Below are 7546 nucleotides of genomic sequence, written 5' to 3'. Positions count from 1 at the left end.
GTTATCTATTCTAATAGTCCTCTGATGATCATCTTGAGTGGCCTCTCGTGTAGGGATGCGAATAAGGATCTTGGTTACCAGTCTGTAGCCGTCAGCGGTTTTGTAGAATACCATTTCCATGGGTCTTATCCTGTATTTTTTATATATACACGGACGATTTCCATATATTTGGTTTCATCCCGGAGTAATATCGGTGGGATTCTTCCTTCCTTCTTTTGTTTTTTTTTTCTGTATCCTGTAAAGTCTATAGTGCCTGTAAGAAATGTTGTACTTCTTGATCCATTTTAACCTGTGGCTCCATTCCGTTTCAAATTTCCTGATTTACTCTTTTAATAATTCGTTTTCTCACGTAAGCTCATCGTTGCGGGCTTATATTTTCTGTATCAGTGCGCGTAGCTCCGGGGCATCCTTGTTCATGTCTTGTCCGTTTTTCCTTTGATTTACATTTGTAGTGTTTCATTGGTTGTTCCTGTCGTTGAATTTTCCATTTTGAGGAAGGTGATCTATGACTTTAATAATTTTGAGTTGGAGTTGATTGTGCCATTGGGTTACCGACACTTTATTGGGACGGTGATCGAAGTTCCCGACAGATCCGGTCACTTCGAGCGCTCTACCTTGACAGGTTATATAACATGTGAACCAAAAATTCGGAAAAAATCAATAAGAGTTCTGAGTAACGAAGAAATATTAATTATAGACCTAGGATAGTATCCAATTTTTATCGGCTAGTTGTGAACATACTATAGAGTTCCATTTATACATTTTAGGTATATTTATTGTTTTTCAATGAATATTTTAGGTGAGAAATTTGGATTAAATGATTACTTGAATACAATAATGAAGTAATGAAAATATGCAGAAAATAAAAATAACTACATAATTTGCGATAATAATTGCGCATGGAACAGATGGGATAAATAGAAGAAATTATACAGAAATGTTTTGAAAAGGCAATAGTAGTTCATTTAATTTTTTTTTACTCTTTGCGATTCCACAATCTGCCCTATAGGCAATAAGTATTTCTTATGTCTATATTATATTTACATGGCATGCAGAAAATCACTTCATTAAGCAATCTTCTGTATATTATAATATTATCTTAAATAATTAGTCTTATTCTAAAGCTTATTGTAAAGTTTATATATGTCCAGTAATCAGATCAGGTGGTGTTAAACGTTTTAGTCTACGCACTTCACTATCACGTCGCATATTTAGCTGATTAGCGAGTACATTGGGATGCACCGACACTCTTTCGAAGTACTCCACAGAAACACGTTGAATTACACTCGTTATAGGTTCTAGAGGAATATAGCGTTGTATCACTTTATTTGAAATATAGTACGGAGCATTAACAATGGCACGCAACACTTTATTTTGGAACCGTTGAATGATGGATATATTTGATTTGCTAGCGGTACCCCATAGTTGGATTCCATATGACCAAATAGGCTTGAGTATAGACTCATACAGCAACACATTGTTATCTAATGATAACTTGGATTTGCGCCCGATGAGCCAATACATTTGATATAATTTCAGACGAAGTTGTTTTCGTTTATAGAGTATGTGCTTCTTCCAGGTTAGGCGTCGATCTAAGTACAAACCAAGATATTTAACTTGCTCTGCTTGGGGGAGTTGACGATAATTGATATTCACTGGTGGACATGTTCTTCTACGCAGGGTAAACGTTACATGGGTGGATTTTATTTCATTGACTTTAATGCGCCATGTCTTCAACCATAATTTTATTTGATCCAGGTGGGTTTGTAGGTACATTGATGCTGTGACCGGATCTTCATGGGATGCCAATATTGCTGTGTCGTCTGCGTATGTTGCCACAGTAGTTATTTTTGTGGTGGGAAGATCGGCCGTATACAGAAGATATAGTACTGGACCCAGTACACTACCTTGCGGAACTCCTGAATATATGGGATTTAATTCGGTATGTTCATCGCCTAGATTTACAATAAAATGTCTATCAGTGAGATACGATTTTAGTAACTGATAGCCCGGATGAGAGAGCAGTTTCTTTAGTTTAACCTGCAAGCCCGTATGCCATACTTTATCAAAAGCCTCAGATATATCCAGAAAAGCAGCCGAACAATATCTTTTGGCATTTAGGTCAGTGTTTATTTTGTTTACAAGTCTGTGCATTTGTTATATAGTCCCATGTTTATTGCGAAACCCAAACTGATGTTCTGGAATAATTTTTCTTTTTTCTATTATATAGTTTAGTTTCTTGATGTACAGTTTCTCGAAAACTTTCGAGATTATTGGTAATAAACTCATAGGCCGGTAGGAGGTCACATCTTCTGGTATTTTTCCTGGTTTAAGAATCATTAGTATTTTAGCTACTTTCCAGATGCTAGGGAAGTAATTAATTCGTAGCATAGCGTTAAATATAAATGTTAGTAGTTTCATACCCTTTTCACATAGTTCTTTTAAGATTTTACCAGTAATTAAGTCATAACCAGGAGCTTTTTTAATATTGATTTGTCTCATTATTGTTTGTTTAACTTTTTTGACCGTTAATTTCTCGTGCGGTAAATCTATTTGAAATGGCGAATCTAGAAAGCTAGTAATTTTATTTTCCTCATCTTGATGTAGCTGAGACTGGAAAGGTTTAAAAACGTTTTTTTAAGTGTTTTGAGATAATGTCGGCCTTCTCTTTATTGCTTCTAGCCCAATTATTTTCGCTTGTTTTAATAGGTGGGTTATGCTGCTGAGGTCTCTTAAGCTTTCTTGTTGCTTTCCACAACGAATAGTTTGTGGCTTCAGTTGGTGTCAAATTCTGTAGGTATTCTTGAATGCCTTGGTTTTGTTCATTTTGACAATTTTGTGATTAGACCGGTTAGTTCTATTATTGCACAGAGAAGGGGGTTTATCTTTGATGGCAATTTTTGAAAAAAGTGTTACTATTTTTTTGAGGTTATTATTCTTGAACCCCACATTAAATATTTTGCATTGTAATCTCCTCCGGTTATAAATCTATTATCTAGCGTACTGAAGAATTCTTGAAAGTGTTCTGCCTTGTTGTTATGTTTGGGTGGGCAATAAATTGCAGACATTGTTAATGGTCCATGGACTTCCTCTATGGTTATACTGGTTGCTTGTATGTAGTCTTTGCGGAATTTTTCTTTTTCGAAATGCTTTATATCATCTCGAATGATTATTATGTACCCCCATGTGCTTTATCATCAAGGTGATTTGTATGATAAATCTTATATTTGGGAATTTTCAAATAATGTTTGTCTGTAAAATTTCTTTCAGAAACCATCATAATATCAATATTTTGTTCAATTACGAACATTTTTAGTTCCCTGGTGTGTTGTTGGAGCCCATTGGAATTCCAGACGGCGATTTTGTAGCTAATGGTTTCAGGCATTAAACAAGTTTGCTGACGACGGTTGTGAGTAGACCAAACATCGTACGCATGGTAGACTGGTAGGTATGGATTGTTTTTGTTGCGGTTGATGCCTTTTTTTCTCTTAAGGCTGGGTATAGTTTCTGCTGCAGTTGTTTGTCAACTGCGCAGCCCTTGTAGTTCGCTGGATGATTTCCGTTACAGTTAGCACATTTCACTTTTTCATCGCGAACTTTACGAGTACAATCTCCTGTTTTGTGTTCTCCTGCACATTTTACGCATCTATATGATTTGCGAGAGTTAGTTTTTGTGTGACCGTGCGCTTGACACGTCGTGCATTGTGGTATAATTATTTTTGTGTGTGGTGGTTCGCATTTAATAATGTTGTTTTCTAATTTGGTGATTTCATACACCGCCTTATTATTTCCTTTAGGTTTAATATCAATATAGAACATAGGCAGAGGTTTTTTTGTTGTGCGATGTCCTATATTGTGAACATTTACGACCTCCTGGCCTTGTTCAGCTAGGGCTACCTTGATGGTGTTAAAGTCCGTCCCGTGATATAATCCTTTTAACATGAATTTAAATTTTCTCTCGTATTTAGGCCTGAATGTATGGTACTGGGTGTTTCTTTCATCTAATTCTTTTACAAGAACTTTAATGTGATCCGCTTCGAATAATTAGATTTTAATTGTTTCATAGCTCACTGTTTTAATTATGTAGTTAGTAGTAATGGTTTTCAATAGGCCATGGATGTGTTTTATTACTCCTACCTTATAGACTGTTATTGGTGGTGGTTTGGGAACAACTTTTTCAGCGCTTGGTTGTATATTGTCTTCAATTTTTTCCGACAGGTTGCTAAAGCTGTTTTTTGTCTCTATCGGTTTCTGTAACCAGTAGTCACTGATTCTTGTTTGGTTCCTCGCGATTTATTCTTCTGGACTTCTCAATCGTTTTTTGCTAATGACTGTAGTCCATTCTGATGCTGGATTTTGCATTATTGCTGATTGTTTTAATCTTATATCAAAGTGTGCAGGTGATTTGGTTGAATCGCTGTGGTTTGCCATTTTTAGATTCTTAATATTTTATTTTATTTACTTCCAGGGGATCAAAAAATAATATAAATATATTGTTTATTTCAGGCACTTCATTTTTCACTTACGTTATTTTTTTGACTAAAAACACTAGTTACTAAACTAACACTAATAACTGAAAGCACTAGTTTTTGACCAAAAATACTATAAAGGAATTTCAAAAGGACTGTTGTGAAATAAGAGGAAATAATTTTAAAACACTAATAAAAATGAGATGCAGTCTTTTTGTCTGGTAGTTCATTTAATGATTGCAAATATATTTCTTTAATATATATTTTTGAATGTAAAAAATTAAGTACTTAACACAATCAGTATTATTCTAATACACGTACTAAAGTCAAAGCATAACTTAAGTAAATATAATTAGTACAATGTATAGTATTTTAATATTCTTTCTATTTTCTAAACTATACAAATGTACCCATTTTTCATTATTTTGATGTTACTTTAAGTAATATCGTATATCATAGAAATCTTTTATTAGACATGTTATCAAAACAAGTTACAGTAACATTTAATTTCTAACCTATTATTTTCCTATTATAAGAGAAAGATGATTAACTTAAGAACTTGTATAATTTTCAACTTGTATTTTAATATTTCTAAAATTCGATTGAAATATTCATATTATTTCTCATAACGGAGCTCACTTTTTTATTCGAATCGAAATAACCATCTTAACATAGCACGAACAGCTTTTCAGATATATTTTTTATTAGATTGTTCGTATTGATAGTGCTAAAGATATTCGACGAGAGTTCTTGAATCTGAAATATATTGAACAATGGTGATGATTAACGAGCTCTGGGATTCGGATTTTTGTCAGTTTGCGTTATAATCGGAGTCGCTCATATTTTGTCTGGAATATCGTTCTGACGCTGCTATATTGAAAAATTGGATTCACATTTTTTTTACGTCATAACGTAAAATAACGTTGTTAAATGCCTTTTTTCGATATTGAAATATGGTGTAGAAACTTAAAGGTCAAAGGTGGCTTATATTATTCCTTGAATGATTTTTAATCTGGAATAATGTAGTATTATTGGTTAATATAATTACTTTTAAATAATTAACAGGCTAATATCTAAGGGTTTATTGGAATTATTTATCAACTAGATTCATTTTCTATGAATTTAATTTGCTTTTGTCTTTTGAATATGACGATTTATATAATTTTTGACTGTTTCAAGAGATAATGTTCTTTAGATTTAATTCTTAAGGTTTTAATAATTAGGTACTGATATAAAAACTATAGTACTGTCAATTTTTAATTCCTTTCGTCGAGTTAACGAGTTTGAACACGTCTCACACCTCGAAAGAACTATGACCGATCTTCGTGGGAAACGATCGACAAGACGGTAGTTCTCGACACAACAGGACCTAATATTTGAGTGTTATACGTTATTAGCGTGAATCACCTCAACTCAAAGAGATTTAAATTTTAATTTTATTAATTCACATCCGAACAGACTCTTGAACTTCTTGGGTCGGAGTTTAAAAACACAACATAATTTTTGCAAAAATGTATCTACAGTGCAGGTAAAGTACAATAATTATTGGTCTTAATAGCACACAATGTATATCGAACAAATCAGTATATAAATAACGAATTTAAGTAGACAAACAGGAAACATCTGTACACACATGTATGTATATATATTCAGGAAAAATTCTGCGATGTTTTAATAAAATTAGCATTGAATTAAAAAAAAAAATTTAAGAATTGCCAATTTCTTATCCTGTTTGAAAAATAATTGAAATTCTGTCATATTTAAGCTAGGAACTTCGATGTTTATTCCGTATATGCCACTCGCTTGAATTTTTGATAGCAATATGATGGTACTAAGGCTTTATGCATTTTTCGATTTTGAAAGACAGCCGGCCTTGTAGTGTTAATTAGCTTCACAATACTACTTGATTTTGTCAATTTATTTAAGCGTATTTAGGGTTTTAACAACGGTAAAACATCGAATAAATAATTTGTCTTTATAAGTGTATTAGATACACGTCAATATAGGTGAAACAGGGAATTCAAAGCAGTTGCAATATGGCATAGGCTATTTTTTTAGGTACTTCTATCCCTAAAACTCAAATTAACATTTCGAAGCACTGCTTTTGTGTCCATAGAAATTATAAAAGAAAATTACGAAGATTAAAGAAATTTGTTTAAAAAGTTTTGATAAAAAGTCCAACTATTTATTGGCCTAAATGTATTATTTCGAGCCTTATTAAATGGTGAAATAATAAACATTTTATATCCTGTAGTTTTTGGCAGAATGTGGTATAAATATAATCTTGATGAAGCACTTATTTATGTTTCTTTACATTAATTATATATTATATGTAGTGTTGGGAACAATCGACTGAAATCGACTATCGACTGTTCAGTAATTGACTACTTTTTACTATCGACTATTTCAGTCGCTATTTGGTTCGACTGTTTTTACTAGCAACTGTTTTTAGTCGCTATTTTCGGTCCGATTGATTTTATTACTATTTACTATCGACTGTTTCAGTCGTTTACTTTTAGTTACTATTTTCAGTTCTACTAGTTCATTCGTCTGATTTTTAACGTTCTGGCCTTCCGTCCTAGCCGCGACCTTGAAAATAGTGTGCCGAATTTATGCTTATGTAGATTTGTATGTAATATATGTGGTTTTATGTTTTTTTGTAGTTTGCTTGTGAAAAACTATATACTGTAAAGTAATATAGCAGCATTTTGGAACGATAGTTTTCGAGGGAAAAAAAAATAAAATTGTAAATGATAAATAGTAAAAAAAAGATACTTTTGACTGGCATAATAGGTAATACTTTTTTGATAAACTTTCACGATTTTTGCCCAAACCTCTTGTTTGTCGAAACTTTTTTCCTAAAATCTTGAAAACTAAAATTAGGTTCCAAAGGTTTCAGAAATTGCATAGATTCAAAAGATTTGAAGAATTTTTTACAGCAGCAGTTGTTAGATTTCTTTTAAAAATATTAACCGTAATGAGGTGAATAAAGTATATTAAATATTTGTAATAAATACATTTTCTGATAGGAAAACTCTACTTTCATATTCAACAATTTATTTTGTTGGCTATTAAGA

Source organism: Rhynchophorus ferrugineus, unplaced genomic scaffold, assembly GCF_030347505.1.
Source record: "Rhynchophorus ferrugineus isolate W39M unplaced genomic scaffold, kcgeb_rfMv2 rfM1, whole genome shotgun sequence".
NCBI lineage: Eukaryota > Metazoa > Arthropoda > Insecta > Coleoptera > Curculionidae > Rhynchophorus > Rhynchophorus ferrugineus.
Note: the sequence above shows the minus strand (reverse complement) of the source record.